The following is a 16,710-nucleotide window of genomic DNA, read 5'->3' on the forward strand; positions in this document are numbered from 1 at the left end:
ACTGCCATTCTTCAAGGGATTTTTAAATTGATTGGCATAAATTTTCACCGTAATGGGGCAATGAGTCATGTGCATGACTCAGACCCCAAGCACCAAGGACAAGGTCACAGTTAGAGGTTCAGTGTTTTCATTGCATGTTTCTAGTCCACTCATCCATAAGGGACTTTCAAATTACCTGGCACAAATGTTCCCTTTAATAAGTTGATGTGTCACTCTGTAGACCAACATCCCTAGCTCAAAGGTCAATGTCACAGATAGAGGTCAAAGGTTAACTTGGTCCTTTTCTTGTCCAGTCTATAGCTCTGCCATTTATAAAGGGATTTCAAAGTAATTTGGCACAAAGTTTCCCTATCATATCGTTGATGTGTCATATGCAAGATCCAGACTTCTAGCTCCAAGGTCAAGTTCACACATAGAGGTCAAAGGTTAACATGGTCTTGCTTCTTGTCCTGTCCATTGCTCTGCCATTTGTCAAGGAATTTTAAAATCACTTAGCACAAATATTCCTCATTAAGAGGCAATGTGTCATGTGCAAGACCAGGCCCCTGTTTCAACGGTCAAGGTCACAGTTAGATGTTAACTTGACTTAAACAGTCACAAAAACAAATTATTTTGTTGCATGTAAGACTCAGACATCTAATGCAAGGTCAGTGTCACCTATTTGGATTTTTGGTAATTTTTGTCTGCTCAGTAACTTTTTGATGCAGTGGTGTTGGTATAAATATTCACCATTACAAGACATATACATATACAAATTTGAGGTCACAGGCACCCCAGTTAATTTCTTTTTTTCTGTTTGTACATGAAATTACTTCCCTTTTTATGATAAAGTACAATACATATGTATTTATATCAGTTTTCCCAGTACATTTGTTATTTAAAAATGAAAGTAAGATAATTTGTATTGATAGACTGTTTAGTACTATATAAACGTCATGTATTTCACTTGTTTATTAATTACCTCCCTTTAATATGACAAAATATTTCATTTTATTTTAATTAATTTCTTTTCTTATTTAAAGATAAAAATACAGTAAACCATTACAATTCATATATAAGCATTTGAAAGCATTCACAAATTATAGATTTCCAGACATTTTCAAACTACATAACGTCTGTGTAAATTTTCTGATATATAGTTTTGATTTACATACATCTATAGTATAGAAGAAGACATTGTGATTGTATGCAATATGTTTTGTGAAAAATGTCCCTAAGCCAGGGACCTTTGCTACAAATTTTTGTTGTTTTCTACAAGTAACTGATAACTTCTTCACATGATCTAGGGAGTAAACTTAACCTTGATGTTTTGCCTTACAGACAGCCAAACATCTTCTCCAAGATTCCATGCAGCAACCTTCTGATAGAAAGATGTACCTGTCGTGCAAAGGTATAAGCTGGCTTGGTAACAGGTATATTAGTTCATATAAAACAATGATAAAAAATACACATAAACCTTATATGCATGTATAATGTTTTAGCTCACCTTTGCTCAGGTGAGTTTTTGTGATTGCTCAATGTCCAGCATCTGTTGTCAGTCTGTCTGTCAACATTTAGCTTGTGTGTGCGATAGAGGCTGTATTTTTCAACTGATCTTCATGAAATTTTGTCAGAATGAATACCTTGTTTAAATCTATGCCAGGTTTGAAAATGGGTCATCTAGGGTAAAAAAACTAGGTCACTAGATCAAATCAAAGAAAAACATTGTGTATGAGATAATGTATTTTTTAGCTCACCTGTCACATAGTGACAAGGTGAGCTTTTGTGATCACCCTTCGTCCGTCGTCCGTCGTCAGTCCGTCCGTGCGTGCGTCCGTCCGTCCGTCTCGTGCGTCCGTCAACAATTTCTTGTCTGCACGATAGTGGTTTCATTTATGATTTTATTTTAACCAAACTTGCACACAACTTGTATCACCATAAGATCTTGGTTCCTTTCTTGAACTGGCCAGATCCCATTATAGGTTCCAGAGTTATGGCCCCTGAAAGGGCCAAAAATGGCTGTTTTGACCTTGTCTGCACAATAGCAGCTTTATTTATGATTTGATTTTTACCAAACTGGCACACAACTTGTATCACCATAAGATCTTGGTTCCTTTCTTGAACTGGTCAGATTCTATTATGGGTTCCAGAGTTATGGCCCCTGAAAGGGCCAGAATTAGCTATTTTGACCTTGTCTGCACAATAGCAGCTTCATTTATGATTTTATTTTAACCAAACTTGCACACAACTTTTATCACCATAAGATCTTTGTTCCTTTCTTGAACTGGCCAGATTCCATTATGGGTTCCAGAGTGATGGCCCCTGAAAGGGCCAGAATTAGCTATTTTGACCTTGTCTGCACAATAGCAGCTTCATTTATGATTTGAATTTAATCAAACTTGCACAAAACTTGTGTCACCATAAGATCTCGGTTCCTTTCTTGAACCGGCCAGATCCCATAATGGATTCCAGAGTTATGGCCCCTGAAAGGGCCAAAATTAGCTATTTTGACCTTGTCTGCACAATAGCAGCTTCATTTATGATTTGATTTTAACCAGACCTGCACAAAACTTGTATCACAACAAGATCTCGATTCCTTTCTTGAACTGGCCAGATTCCATCATGGGTTCCAGAGTTATGGCCCCTTAAAGGTCCAAAATTGGCTATTTTGGCTTTTGCAGCCATATAGAGACTTCATTTATTGTTTTATTTGATACAAACTTCCAAAATATCTTCAACAACAATAAATCTTGGATTCCATGACAAATCAGATCCATTCGTAGGTTCCAGAGTTATTTTATCTTATATCTAATTACCTCCCCTGATTGTAATCAAAATGGATTTATATCAGTAAGTCCTTGTAGGACTTATTTGAAATTTCATTATTGTCATTAGTTGGACTGAGTCAATGAGGGTAGATAACTATGGACTGATTTTATGTCAAATTACCTCCCTTTATTTCAAATTAAAATGGGTATATCTCCGTAACTAATGAAGATACTGATCTGAAATTTCATTTATGTCAACAGATTTATTTGGCAGATCCTTCTTTTGTTCACTTACAATCATTTTTTTTTTAATTACTTCTCTTTTACGTTACTATAAATAGCTTATTTATAGTAACTTTTTTATTATTGGCCGTAGGGAAAAACCTAGACCACTTTTCTGTGGTACAACATGGATGGTACCTCCACTTTTTAGGTGTATTTTGACATATCTGTACCTTGTAAGATTTTTTTTTCCTTTTTGGTTTATTTTATTCCCTTTGTTGTTCCTGTCCTTTGGACTTCGATATTTTTTCTGAGGACCTTCTTGTCCTCAAGTGCAATGATAACAGGTGAGCGATATAGGGCCATCATGGCCCTCTTGTCGATTGATCTTCATGAAATTTGGTCAGAATGTTAACCCTGATGAAATCTAGGCTAAATTTGAAAATGAGTCATTTTGGGTCAAAAACTAGGTCACTAGGTCAAATCAAAGAAAAACTTTGTGTAAGCGATAAAGGCTGTATTTTTCGACGGATCTTCATGAAATTTTGTCAGTATGAATGCCATGAATGCCTTCTGCCACAAGTTTTACATAGACTTGTATATAGGAAAAAACTTTAAAATTCTTCTTGTTTAAAACCATAAGACCTAGGCCTTTGATATTTTTTATGTAGCATTGCCTTTAGGTTCTCTGCCAAAACTGTTCAAATTATGCCCCTGGAGTGATAAGAGGCCATGCCCTGGGGGATCTCGGGTTTTTCATAGACTTATATAGGAAAAAAAAGTCAAAAAATCTTCCTGCTTAAAAACCCAAGGCTTAGGATTTTAGTATTTAGTATGTTGCCTTAAAAGTTTCCTGGTGTTTCTCTACCAGATTTGTTCAAGTTATGTCCCAAGGGTGAAAAGAGGCCCTGGCCTGGGGGTACCAAGTTTAACATAGACTTATATATGTATATGAAAAAAATAAAGATCTTCTTGTCTGAAAGTTCAAGGCCTAGGCCTTTGATATTTGGTATGTAGCATTGCCTGGTGAATCTCTAACAAGTTTGTTCAAATTATGGGTGAAAAGAGGCTCTGCCCTGGGAGTCACTTTTTAAAATTACAGTGGAACCTGTCTAATCCGAACATGCTCGGACCAGAAAAAATGTTCAGATTAGAAGGGTTTTAAAAGGTTTCTATTTTAGAGCAAAAATTATGCTGTTTGTTACTTGATGTGTATATTCATCTATTTGTGAACTGACTGATAAGACATAATTAAACTATAAGCAACATTTAGATTGGTTTAGTGAAATGTCAGTTTTCATGTTAAATTTAACATCCCTACATCACTTATAAGCATCCTACATTCCCAGAATGTAGCTAAAAGGAGAATATTTTACTTGTCTGACTGTTGTAATGATCTGATTTAGTATTACTTTCAGTAAATCAATTTCCTGTTTTAAATGAACAAATTGGCAAAAATGTGTGAGGAAGGTACAGGACAAACAAATTAATATGGATATATTACAATCTCAGTACTTATTGCACATAAATGTATTCATAAAAATTTCTGTTCAAACAATTAAACTACTTGTACATGTAACTTTCGAACCTGTTCTAATTGCATGCATCTACAAACTAAAAATCTGACATGACATGTGATTACCAGTGTTGATGGCCTATTGTTTATAAAGATTAATAGTTAAAATTGTAAACGGTCTCAAGAATGTTAAAAGTGAGCAAGATTTACATCAGAAACATTGACTAAGGTTTATGTAATTAGATAATACAAATCTCAAAAGTTTGTTCGGTTTTCGGAGTAGAGAGGTTTCGGATTACAAGGGTATTTTTATAATAAAGAATGAATAAGAAAAATCGGGACCAAATAATTCGTTCAGTTTAGAGAGGTTTTCGGATTAGAGGGGTTCGGATTAGGGAGGTTCCACTGTATGAGTTATACAGGAAAAAATACTTTAAAAATTATCAGATCATATTTCCTAGGTTTGTGAACCCAAGCAATTACGGATCACTTGATTTTGATCTTAACCTTTTGACCTACTTTCTTGTTTTTAAAGATACAGCCTTTTGGATGACATGTGCAGTTTTGCACACGATCTTAAAACTGACTTTCAGTCACCATGAATGTGACTTACTGATTTACCTTCTTAATATTTTAGCATCCATTTGAAACATGTAGCTCATTTTACTCAGGTGAGTGATCTAGGGTCATCATGACCCTCTTGTTTTCTTTTTCTGGGTCATTTGCCAGTCTATATTGGTCAAGTTTCATAACTCTGAATTGTGTTTAGGGCAAATTATGCCCCCCTTTTGGACAGTTAAAGTTTTGCATGCAAGTTGCTGTCCAAAACTAATGCAGCTGTTTAATTGAAACTTAACGTTTGTCGTCAAGTTGTAGAACTAGGTGGTAGTATCAAGTCTCATCACTCTGTCATGAATTTTGGTCAAATCCTGTCCCCTTTCGGTTATGTTTTGCATGCAAGTTACTGGATTGAAACTCGATATATATTTAACATTGAGGGTATTGTTCCAGCTTCTGAGACTAAAGATGGAATAGTCAAGCATTGTCTGTCTTACAGACAGCTCTTGTTCTTATTAGCTCATCTGATTTTTTGAAAGAAAAATGATGAGTTATTGTCATCACTTGATGAGCATCACTGTTGCCTGGTTAAGTTTTATGTTTAGGTCAGCTTTTCTCCTAAACTATGAAAGATATTGCTTTGAAACTTGCAACACTTGTTCACCATTAAGAGCTGACCATGTAGAGCAAGAAACATAACTCCATCCTGCTTTTTGCAAGAATTATGGCCCCTTTAAGACTTAGAAAATATCAGATTTCTTGGTTAAGTTTTAGGTTTAGGTATTTTTTCTCCTAAACTATCAAAGCTATTGCTTTGAAACTTGTAACAGTTGTTTATCATCATAAGCTGACTCTGTACAGCAATAAACTCCATCTTGGTTTTTTCAAGAATTATGACCCTTTTTGGACTTAGAAAATCATGGGTAGGACAATATTTCTATTATACAGAGACAAAAAAAATCAGATGAGAGTCTGCAACCGCAAGGCAGTGCTCTTGTATTAATATTGTCTAGAAATCAAATCAGTTTGCCAATATGGAAAAAGGCACAAATAAATCACAAACTTGGCTTCTTACATTATTGCCAGTAGCTTTAATGTTTTGAAGATGTCACATTTAATAAAAGTTGATAAATGTATATTGGATGTAATTCTGGTAGTTAAACTGTTTCTTGGTTATATCTTTTAAGATTGTCTTACAGGAAAAAGAAAAGGAAAATGACCCCAGGATAGATAAGATACAGCTGGTACAAGTTACTAAGGACATGAATGTCTGTCTTTCATTAAAACATCAGAGTTAAGCAGGTTCTTGAAACAGGTAATTTGATAATCTGTCAATTAACAACATCATGGTATATGTTGGATGCATTAATTCTATCACTAAGTGTGATAACAAATATAATGGTCTGTGGGCCAGTTTCTGAAAGTCCTCTAGTTTTTCGATTTCGTAACCCAGAAATTAGGCAAAGGTTCATCCACTTCAGCCATTAATACATTCATTCCGGGATTGTTTAAGACCGGATGTCGCTTTCTACTGTATGTCAAATAAAAATTATACACATTTTAGTAAACCTTGTGTATGAAAAATGCGAAATTCTCTCTTTTTGAAAGTATTGTTGGCTACACACGAATTCTTAACAGATTGTTTCAATACTGACTTTCAGATAATAGCGTTTTGCTTATGTAACTGTTCTAAATCAATTAAAGCTTCACTGTAACAAAGTTTTCCAAATTTTGACGATTTCTACCAAAATTTAGGGGTCAAAATACCCCACCCACCCGAGCTACATTTCTGCCATTTTAAATAACTCATAAAATTATCAAATTACTATATTTTTTTAATAAGACATCATCAAATAATTGTGTTAAGATTCACAATTTTATATATTTTCATGAGAAAATATGAAATATTGCAATCACTTTAGGTTATAGACAACGTGCATGCAAATGTAATACATATAAATCACATGCTGTTTCTCAATAAATCAAGCCTATTTGTGTTTCATTCAGAAAGGTTTTGGGTACCAATAATTTTCTTCTATTTTAGATGTCAAAGTAAGCTTACATGTATAATTTTAACCTTTATTTGATAAAGATACTTTAAAATGTAACATACGTAACAGCCGCCACTCAAATTTTCCACCTTGAATAATTAGCAACATTGAAAATACTCCAGCAATTGCATTTGTATGCTTTTAATTAAAATAAACTATGCACACATGACCGTTATAATTTTGTTGGACTTAACCCTGTAACTATTCTCAATTATAGGATGTCGACAAACTACAGTAAAACAACGGTGCCTCTTTCAGCATCACTGTAAAGATAGCATAGATTTAATAGCATTTTATGGATTCTGCTTCAAAAGATAGCATATTGATAATTAACAATAGACTTGGTTACAGTTTGTACGCAGTCTGAATATTTTTGTCTTTCATTCAAAATAAATACAGAACGTGAGGGTATCTAAGAATCAAATGTACGTTACCTAGGTTTTAGTTTATACTTATTTGTTATAGCTCGATTGTAATGAAAGCTTCAAGCCTTTTGAAACCACTCTTTGAGTCCGCTTCCTGGAGAAACCAATATTGGTGCCATATGAGAGGTCATGGTCGTGATCCTAGTGAGGCTCGAAACCAGAACCACTGGATTGAGCGGCGGGCACCTTATCCACTAGACCACCTCTCCTACCTAGGTTTTAAAGGTCACCTATTCAATTTTATATTTCGTATATAATTATTCTAGGCTAATACATAAATCATGCTTACTGGCATCGCAAAGCACCAACTCAGTCAGTTTTTACAGCATTACAAAGATGAAATGAATAATATATTATGAAACATACGTTACCAAGATTACACAGAACATTAAGTAATATTAAAGCTACATTAAGTAACATTAAAGCTATTATAGTTTTGGGGTTTCGATGGACTTAGGCGGTTTCAAGACAGAGGATTTTATATTTTAATGCGTTGTTTTGATATTCACGGAAGGTAAGATTGTATTCATCACTGAAATTATCGGTTTATATGCATTATGTGTTCAAAGTTGCTGATATAATTCCTGAAGTAAATAAACACGGCACATTTTGAACTTATGGAGCATCATACATATACAGTACAACATGGGTACATGTAGTGAAACAAATGACACTTTTTGTAAAACATGCTTTTTAAAATAGTTCTGTTTCTGACCATGATGATTTTCAAATATCACTTAAAATGTGGGACGGAATTACTGAACTACGAATTCATATTACATTCCCTTAACGGAAACATAGATAAGACTCCTTGTTCATATCCTGATTGTGGTATCATTATTGTCAGTTCTGCGTTCTTACTAAAATTCAATATTCTATTTTCAAAACTATTAACAAATACAAAGAAACTAGTTCGTTCAAAAATTGGTGTATTTCAACTGTTACATTTAAATTACCTTGATATGTAACTGTGTTTCAACCATTAAGTCTAGTAACTACCTTAATCTAATTTCGGTAACGTATGTTTCAGAACTACACAAGAGGACACATTATAACACCTATGTACACCATATGACAGAAATATACTCTAAATTTTGATATGAGAGGTTGCGTGGAAGTCACTTTTCGGTATAAGTATCAGAATAAGTTCATCATACACGTATAAATGCATATGTACATACTTACAGAGTCTGTACTATTTGCTTGGAAAACGCCAGTGGTAATTTGATATCTTCATGACATATCTGTAAAAACTCTTTTTAGTTAAGTGCTTTATTCCGTAGTAAAATCATTAAGCTACATCCTAAAAGGGGTTGAAACATACGTTACTTTAAATATTAATTACAACAATACCAATAATTATTGCTCATACAACCAAATAAAAAAAAAACAGATACGATACACGACTTTTTGATTCCAGGACTTGCTCAATTTATAACTGCGAAGCTCTGTACTACCTGTTCATTATGTCAAGCAAATGCATGACTACAGATATATTCATAACAGTTTGGCACTATTTCAGAGGAATACGCATTGAAAGGATTTTGTTGAATGATGTATGATATATCTGACTATTTCTATTTCAAACAAAACAGATAAAACTTTCAAGCACAACCTAAAGGTACATCAATATATATGCATCTTAAATTGTTTTGATAGGTTTAGAACTGTATATGCTCATTTCTAGGATACACTGTATATGTAACATCTATCAGGCAGCCATTCTGATACAAATTAATATTACATTTTAACTACATTCAAAATCCTTTGAATGAAAATTGAGAGTAACATGTTTAGTTTTTAAAGAAATAAAAGCAGTATTTAAATCATATTACTATTATGTCTTTTATGGTACGCATTTTGAAAAAAAATGGCGCCATCTTCATTAAAACAATAGAAGTAGTTCATATTGGTAACGTAGTTTTCAATTGAACATTATAAATCCTTTAAAATGTTTAAAAAGATATAAGTGTTTGTACAATGATCTTTTTCACTACCTCAGAAGAAAGTGACAATTTCATGATATGTTCCACTCTCCATTTCTCATTATTCCACTAGGATACACTGTATATGTAACATCTATCAGGCAGCCATTCTGATACAAATTAATATTACATTTTAACTACATTCAAAATCCTTTGAATGAAAATTGAGAGTAACATGTTTAGATTTAAAAGAAATAAAAGCAGTATTTAAATAATATTACTGTTATGTCTTTTATGGTACACATTTTGAAAATGGCGCCATCTTGATTAAAACAATAGAAGTAGTTCATATTGGAAACGTAGTTTTCAATTGAAATTATTTTAACTTCTGTTACAGCAATGATTACTTAAATCTTATCCATATGTATGTTTGCAAACTTACTTTTGGCGACCAGTTTGAAAATGACAGGCAGTATCTTTATTAGATTGATCTGGATAACCAAACTTCAATCCTTGGAAACTTATTTGGTTTGTTTTATAATACTGAATATCTAAACAGTAGTAGCTCATCAATATTTGTACATGTAGCCGATTTCAGGTGGTCATTTTGTGAGCGGTAAAATCCTCTGTAACATGTTTCAGTCAATATCAAGTGATTCGTGTTATAGTTTTGACTTTTAAAGAGCTACGCCTCTTTCATATGTGCATGTGTGATCAAATTTAAAGCAGTTATTTGGAAATTTGGAAAGTGGTGGCCGTCTAAATTTGTATAGTCTGCGTAACTAAATAACCTAATTTGTTGGTAGTTTAACAAACATAAATTTTGGGTGATTTAATAACTACGTACAAAATGACTACTAAGAAGACCTAAGCTAGAAGAGAACTAAAGTCATCAAAATATAAAAAACTTTTGTTGCATTAACTCATATGTATAATAATTTTGGATTAATTTGAAATAGCTGTCATCTTGAATAAATACTTATATTGCTGGATCTGCTTCCATTTTGATGTTCTCCATAGGGAACTTCCATAAAACGTTTGCGGTCGTTTTAGTTTTTGCAATACTTTCATCATTTTTACTGCACTAGCAAAGAATAGGTCTGTCAGTATGCAATTCGCCCAGAAATAAAACATAAACCATAGGTTTAGCCAACTGATATTAAAGTGTAAAGGTGTCTGAAATTTTAGTTAATTATTCATTCATTTCGTTTTCATTACTGTAAACATTAGGATTCTGTTCCTTTATAAAGAATTAAAAGTTTTCCCACATAAATATATGTACTAATGTGGTGGGTGGGGTACATCAACCCCTACTTTTTACATTTTATTCAGTATATAATACATATCGTAGCATTCTTTGACAACAAAAGTAAATTATTGATTATTTCAGACATTAAAAGATAAGATTTGTTATAAGAAATGTCGCATAAATGTCTCTTTTACCATCCATATCGGCGATATCCCTATGCAATGCTAAATCGTATTTATTAGACACCAACGTTTTTAAAATCGTCATTAAATTTTACTGACATGTCGCTCAGACTGACATCCACCCTTAAAAGTTTCCTGAATGATAGTATAACATCATGGTATAGCTCAACCTTTGCCTAATTTCTGGGTTACGACTTTCAAATTTTTTGGCCTTGGCCCACGGACCATAAGGCAGTGAATCAACTTTTATTCCATCTATATAAACTGTTAATATGTTGATACTGCAATATGACATAGTGTCCAGGGTACAAAATTATAAAGCTGAATTTTGAGCTCACTGACTTCAAATCACTTGCTCAATGTGGGTTCGAGCCTCACTCGGGGCGATGGAATCTTCAAGTGAGGAAGCCATCCAGCTTGATTACGGAAGGTCGGTGGTTCAACCCAGGTGCCCGCTCATGATGAAATAATGCATGGAGGGGCACCAGGGGTCTTCCTCCACCATCAAAAGGAAAGTCGCCATATGATCTAAAATGTGTCTGCGACGTTAAACCCAACCAAAAAAAAAAACAACAACAGAATTTGAGCTCAGCTATTCAAAGAATAAAAAGTCTAGTGTCAATACCTGTACTGGTTATTTTTTCATTAAGTCAGATATCTTCTATTCAGTTGAAACATCTCAAATCATTAGCCTCTCATCGATGTGGGTTCGAGTCTCACTTGGGACGTTGCATTCTTCATGTGCGTGAGGAAGTTATCTAGTTGGCCTACGGAAGGTCAATGGTTCTACTATGCGCCTGCTTGTGATGAAATAATGCAAAGAGGGGCACTTGGGGTATTCCTCCATCTTCAAAGCTGGGAAGTCGCCAGCGCTCTGTCTCCTGTAACAGCTCTTGTTATAGCAATGCAAGAAAATATGAATAATATCAGTAACCAAAGTAACAATCTTCTGCATAAAAAATATCATGTGAAGTCATTGATATTTCTTCAATCTTGCTATTCAACAGGTTTGAGACAACGACAATGGCCTTTAGACAATTTTGGCTAGGCCACAAAAGTTGCCCTTTGGCAGTCTGATGATAAAGTGACTTGAAACAGTCAAACTAAGCAGAACATGCCAGGTAAGCATGCAGAAAGATGGCCATGAAACAGCTTAGAATGTTTAAAGTTCAGTTAATCGATATCTTTATTTGCCCGTTGGAAAAACGGGACGTTTTATGGGAACGCCCTTGGAGGGCGGTCTGGTGGTGTCCACAGACTTTGTCCGTAGCATATCTTCTTCATGAATGGAAGGATTTTGATGGAACTTTGCACAATAGTTCACTATCATGAGACGGTGTGTCTTGCGAAAGAACCGGTTACCTAGGTCTAAGGTCAAGGTCACACTTACAGGTCAAAGGTCAAATTCACAAATGACTGACTGGAACATTATTTCTTCATGCATGGAGGGATTTTGATGTAATTTGGCACAATTGTTCACCAACATAAGGCTGAGTGACATGCGCAAGAAAAAGGGTCCAAGGTCAAGGTCACACTTCCAGGTCAAAGGATACAAGAATGAAAACTTTGTCCAGAGCATTTCTTTTTCATGCATGGAGGGATTTTAATATAACTTGGCCCAATTGTTAACTACCATGAGAAGAAGTGTCATGTGTAAGAACAAGGTCCCTAGATCTAAGGTCTAGGTCTCACTTAGAGGCCAAAAGTCAGATACAAAAATGATACCCTGTGAGCTGTGTGACAGTGGTCAAGTTTGCACTACCTGAGATTCTGTGCACACTGTGCAGGTTATGTGTATATTGTCTGGTGCATACTACTTGAGGTCTGGTGCGTACTACGTGAGGTCTGGTTAACAGAACTTGAGGTTTGGTGCGCACTTTCTGAGGTTTGTTGCGCACTCTGTAGGGTAAGGTCTGGTGCACACAGTTTACTGGTTTAAACTTTCTAGAATTTGTTCTGCCTCTGACTGTGTTGGTGTGACATTGTACTACTTCCTTTATTTGATTTACCTTTATTAGCTTATATTGTGTGGAACATTATATTATTTCTTTCTGGTGGATCTGTTTTTCTCATAATCCAGTTTATGAAATGTTGTATATATAGATATTTGACATTTAATTACTGAATCTAAATTGATTTTAGGTTCTGACGTAAAAAGGCGAAATCACAAAAAAAAATTCTGGGCCTTCACCTGGACACAGTCGCACAACTTTAGCCGATACAAGTAAGATATGTTTTCTGCTTGTAGAACACAACAGCAAACTCTTGCCATGCTTACTGGTCAACCATTTTTTATACGCCCGAAGGGACGTATTATGTTATGACGCTGGTGTCCGTCTGTCCGTCCGTCTGTCTGTCCGTCCATCTGTCCATCTGTCTGTTAGCAATTTCGTGTCCGCTCTGTAACTCTTGAACCCCTTGAAGGATTTCAAGGAAACTTGACACAAATGTTCACCACACCCAGACGACGTGCAGAGCGCATGTTCCGGATGTCTCGCTTCAAGGTCAAGGTCACACTTAGGAGTCAAAGGTCATATCAGTTTGTTTCGTGTCCGCTCTGTAACTCTTGAACCCCTTGAAGGATTTCAAAGAAACTTGACACAAATGTTCACCACACCAAGACCACGTGCAGAGCGCATGTTCCGGATGACTTGCTTCAAGGTCAAGGTCACACTTAGGGGTCAAAAGTCATATCAGTTTGTTTCGTGTCCGCTCTGTAACTCTTGAACTGCTGGAAGGATTTCAAAGAAACTTGGCAGAAATGTTCACCACATTGCAACGATGTGCAGAGCGCATGTTCCGGATGACTTGCTTCAAGGTCAAGGTCACACTTAAGGGTCAAAGGTCATATATGACTTTGCTTTGTGTATATTGCTCTGCATTGCAGTGCTCTTGTTTTTATTTGGCAGATCTCTTTTTTTGTACTTACAATAAATTTTTTTTGAATTACTTCCCTTTTATGTTACTATAAATAGCTTATTTTGAAACTTTTTTATTATTGGCCGTAGGGAAAAACCGAGACCACTTTTCTGTGGTACAACATGGATGGTACCTCCAATTTTAAGGTGTATTTTTACATACCTGTACCTGATAAGGATTTTTTTGTAGACTTTGAATTTTTTTTTGTGGACTTAGATTTTTTTTTTTTAAGTTTTCCTTTTGTTGTTCCAGTCCTTTGGGGCTTCAACAGTCAAGTTCTCCCATCCTATGATGTAAGCCTTTGGGCGTATATTGCCCCGCTTGGCGGCGCTCTTGTTAAGTATTTGTAAACAACAGTTTCTTTCATGTTTGTAGAGTTGAGACAAAAAGTATTTTCATTCTCTGATTCTATTGTACTGGACTCAGTCATAGGAGATAACTCTTTAAGCATTTAATTTTTTTATATTTATGCCTCTTTTCTTCTCAGAACATAGGACAGGGCTTGACAGAATTCTGTGGACATTCTGGTAAGAGCAGGAAGTAGAAATTTAGAAATGAAAAAAAGTATCTCGACTATCTGTTAACAAAAATTCCGTTCAGAAATCTAATGTTTGAATTTCTCCATTAAATTTCAGCTAGTACGTCAAAGTCACAGTCCACTTCCGGCGGAACTAACCGATCTTTCTGGGAAACATCAGACTCTGGAGTGCCCTCTAGTAGTTCGTCTGCATTCCTGAAAAGCTGGTGCCAAAGCGCCACCTGGAAGAATGAGACAAACGTCACAGTCTAACCTCGGGGAAATCAACCGCAAACTCAATCATTTAGTAAAGTATACACATATACACTTCTAAGATCTATAATTATGTCCTCTTTCGCTTCATACTGTTGAAGAGAGTCATGTAACATACTGCTATTTTCAGACTGCATTTAAATAATATAATGATTTAAGTATTTTGTACTTCTTTATATACTAGATGAAATTTAAAGGCGTTAACTGCTGTCATAAGTTATCCATGAAATCACATAAAGCAATATTATCTGTTAATCTGAAAGCAGAAAAGTTGAGAAATTGAACAAAAAATATCTTTTCTCATTTCAACATTTTATTTACCAAAACCATCTTACAACTGCAATATATACAATGTATGTCATTTACTGCAGTCATATCTACAACCAGAATGTCGACGACAGTAATGTAGGTCTGACCGTGAACTCTTTTTTTTTCAGCCCAATGCAAATTTTTGAATATCAACTCTTTGATACTGAAGACAATATACTGTTGTTGCCTGGGCATCTCAACCATGCCGGAACTGGTTCGCCCTCCTACAACTATTCAAGCCTTCAAATTATATCGCGAGATTTCTCGATAAAATGTGTCTTCACATATAAGTGACTGTGCTCATGTTTTTTCTGACTGGTGAAAACTTGTTTTGAGATTTACTACTTGCAAGTTTTAAATAATTCACTCGGGCTACATGCTGGTGAAGTTATTACGCTCGACGTGTAACTGCTGATTGTGTATAAATTGTGTTCTTTTATGGAAAAGAATAGGGCGAATGTAAATATCTAGAAATGATGCTTTCAGATTCATTGTTGATAAAAAAAGTTTACGTAATAGCATGTTGAAAACTAAATTTCACATTGCACAACTGTCTTGATTCGTTGGCACATATTCTGGGTTGTTGTTTTTTCGCTTTGATGAATAGTTTAATTGCTATCATTTTCGTCAAAATTTAAATCTCCCACAAGACGTATTACCACTTCCGGTTTTGGACCATATACAGTTCATAAACAAAGTAGCATGACAACCTATCAATTTGCGCCATACATGAAAGAAGAAATAGTTCTGTCGTATTTGATCTATAATTTACAGTAACAGACAAATTAGCCTGAGAGTCAAAATAATTTATAGCTAAACCATGTTTTCATACTGTATATACACTCTGGCTGCACCCTCGTGAAATTATTACACCCGATGCATTACCGCCTATTATTTATAAATAGTGTTTCATAGAAGAACATGGATTTGCTAGATTATTTCTTGAAAAGCTATGAATAAGATACACTACATTACTGACGCGAATAAGTAAGGTGGATTTATAATGTTGCCCTGTATTAAATTCTGTTAAACGTACATTATAAGTGATAAGTCGATATATAAATCTATGTATTATACATGTCTTGATTATATTTGATAAAATACATATATGAATCTTTTACGACATTTGTTTTTTGTCGAGCGCGCTTGCGGTGAGCTTGACTCAGTCGCCACTTTTAGCGGTTTTCGTCCGTATGTCCGTCCGATTTTGTTCAAACCCTAACTGTTTATATTTGGCATGAATTTTAATCTCAATGAGAAGGAGTGTCATGCACAAACCCCATATTTCTGTCTCAGTAATCAAGGTCACAGTCAGAGGTCAAAGGTCAAATTGATATTTATACGGAGCATTTCTTCTTAATGCATATTGGGATTTTGATGAAACTTAATTGACATGAATGTTCACCATTATAAGACGGAGTGTCATGCGCAAGGTCAAGGTCACACTTAGAAGTCAAAAGTCACTCCCAGTCATTTCGACAACTGGTGGGCTCGAAATGTTGACAATGGACATCTTGTTTAAATATAAGGACCATACATTAAGATAGTTCTGTTTGTTTGAATAAAATTTGTTTCTACAATGTAGAATTTGATGAAACTTTGATTTTTCAAAACTTAAGAATATACTAAGAAAATTCAGGTACTTTATTCCTTAGACTGAATTGATTGTATGCACGTTTTCGTAATTGATGTCTTTTGCATACTGAAGAATTGGGCAAAAATCGATTCTATTATCTTTCCTTGTTTATTGAGATCAACGCTATACCTTGTTGTCTCCCTTCGACCGTCTAGCTAAATATCGATCACTATCGGATATT

General features: G+C 34.9%; 1 long non-coding RNA gene across 2 annotated transcripts; it reads left to right on the forward strand.

The window, feature by feature from the left end:
* Nucleotides 1-373: 373 nt before the first annotated feature.
* Nucleotides 374-16,010, forward strand: LOC128549447 (uncharacterized). 2 transcript variants are annotated; one of them, XR_008367648.1, is made up of 5 exons: nt 374-1,412; nt 11,883-11,996; nt 13,018-13,099; nt 14,430-14,623; nt 15,022-16,010. It is a non-coding gene; the product is annotated as an uncharacterized LOC128549447 (long non-coding RNA). The 2 variants fall into 2 exon arrangements; XR_008367649.1 differs by having other exon boundaries at nt 374-1,390.
* Nucleotides 16,011-16,710: the final 700 nt, after the last annotated feature.

Source organism: Mercenaria mercenaria, chromosome 16, assembly GCF_021730395.1.
Source record: "Mercenaria mercenaria strain notata chromosome 16, MADL_Memer_1, whole genome shotgun sequence".
Taxonomy (NCBI): Eukaryota; Metazoa; Mollusca; class Bivalvia; order Venerida; family Veneridae; genus Mercenaria; species Mercenaria mercenaria.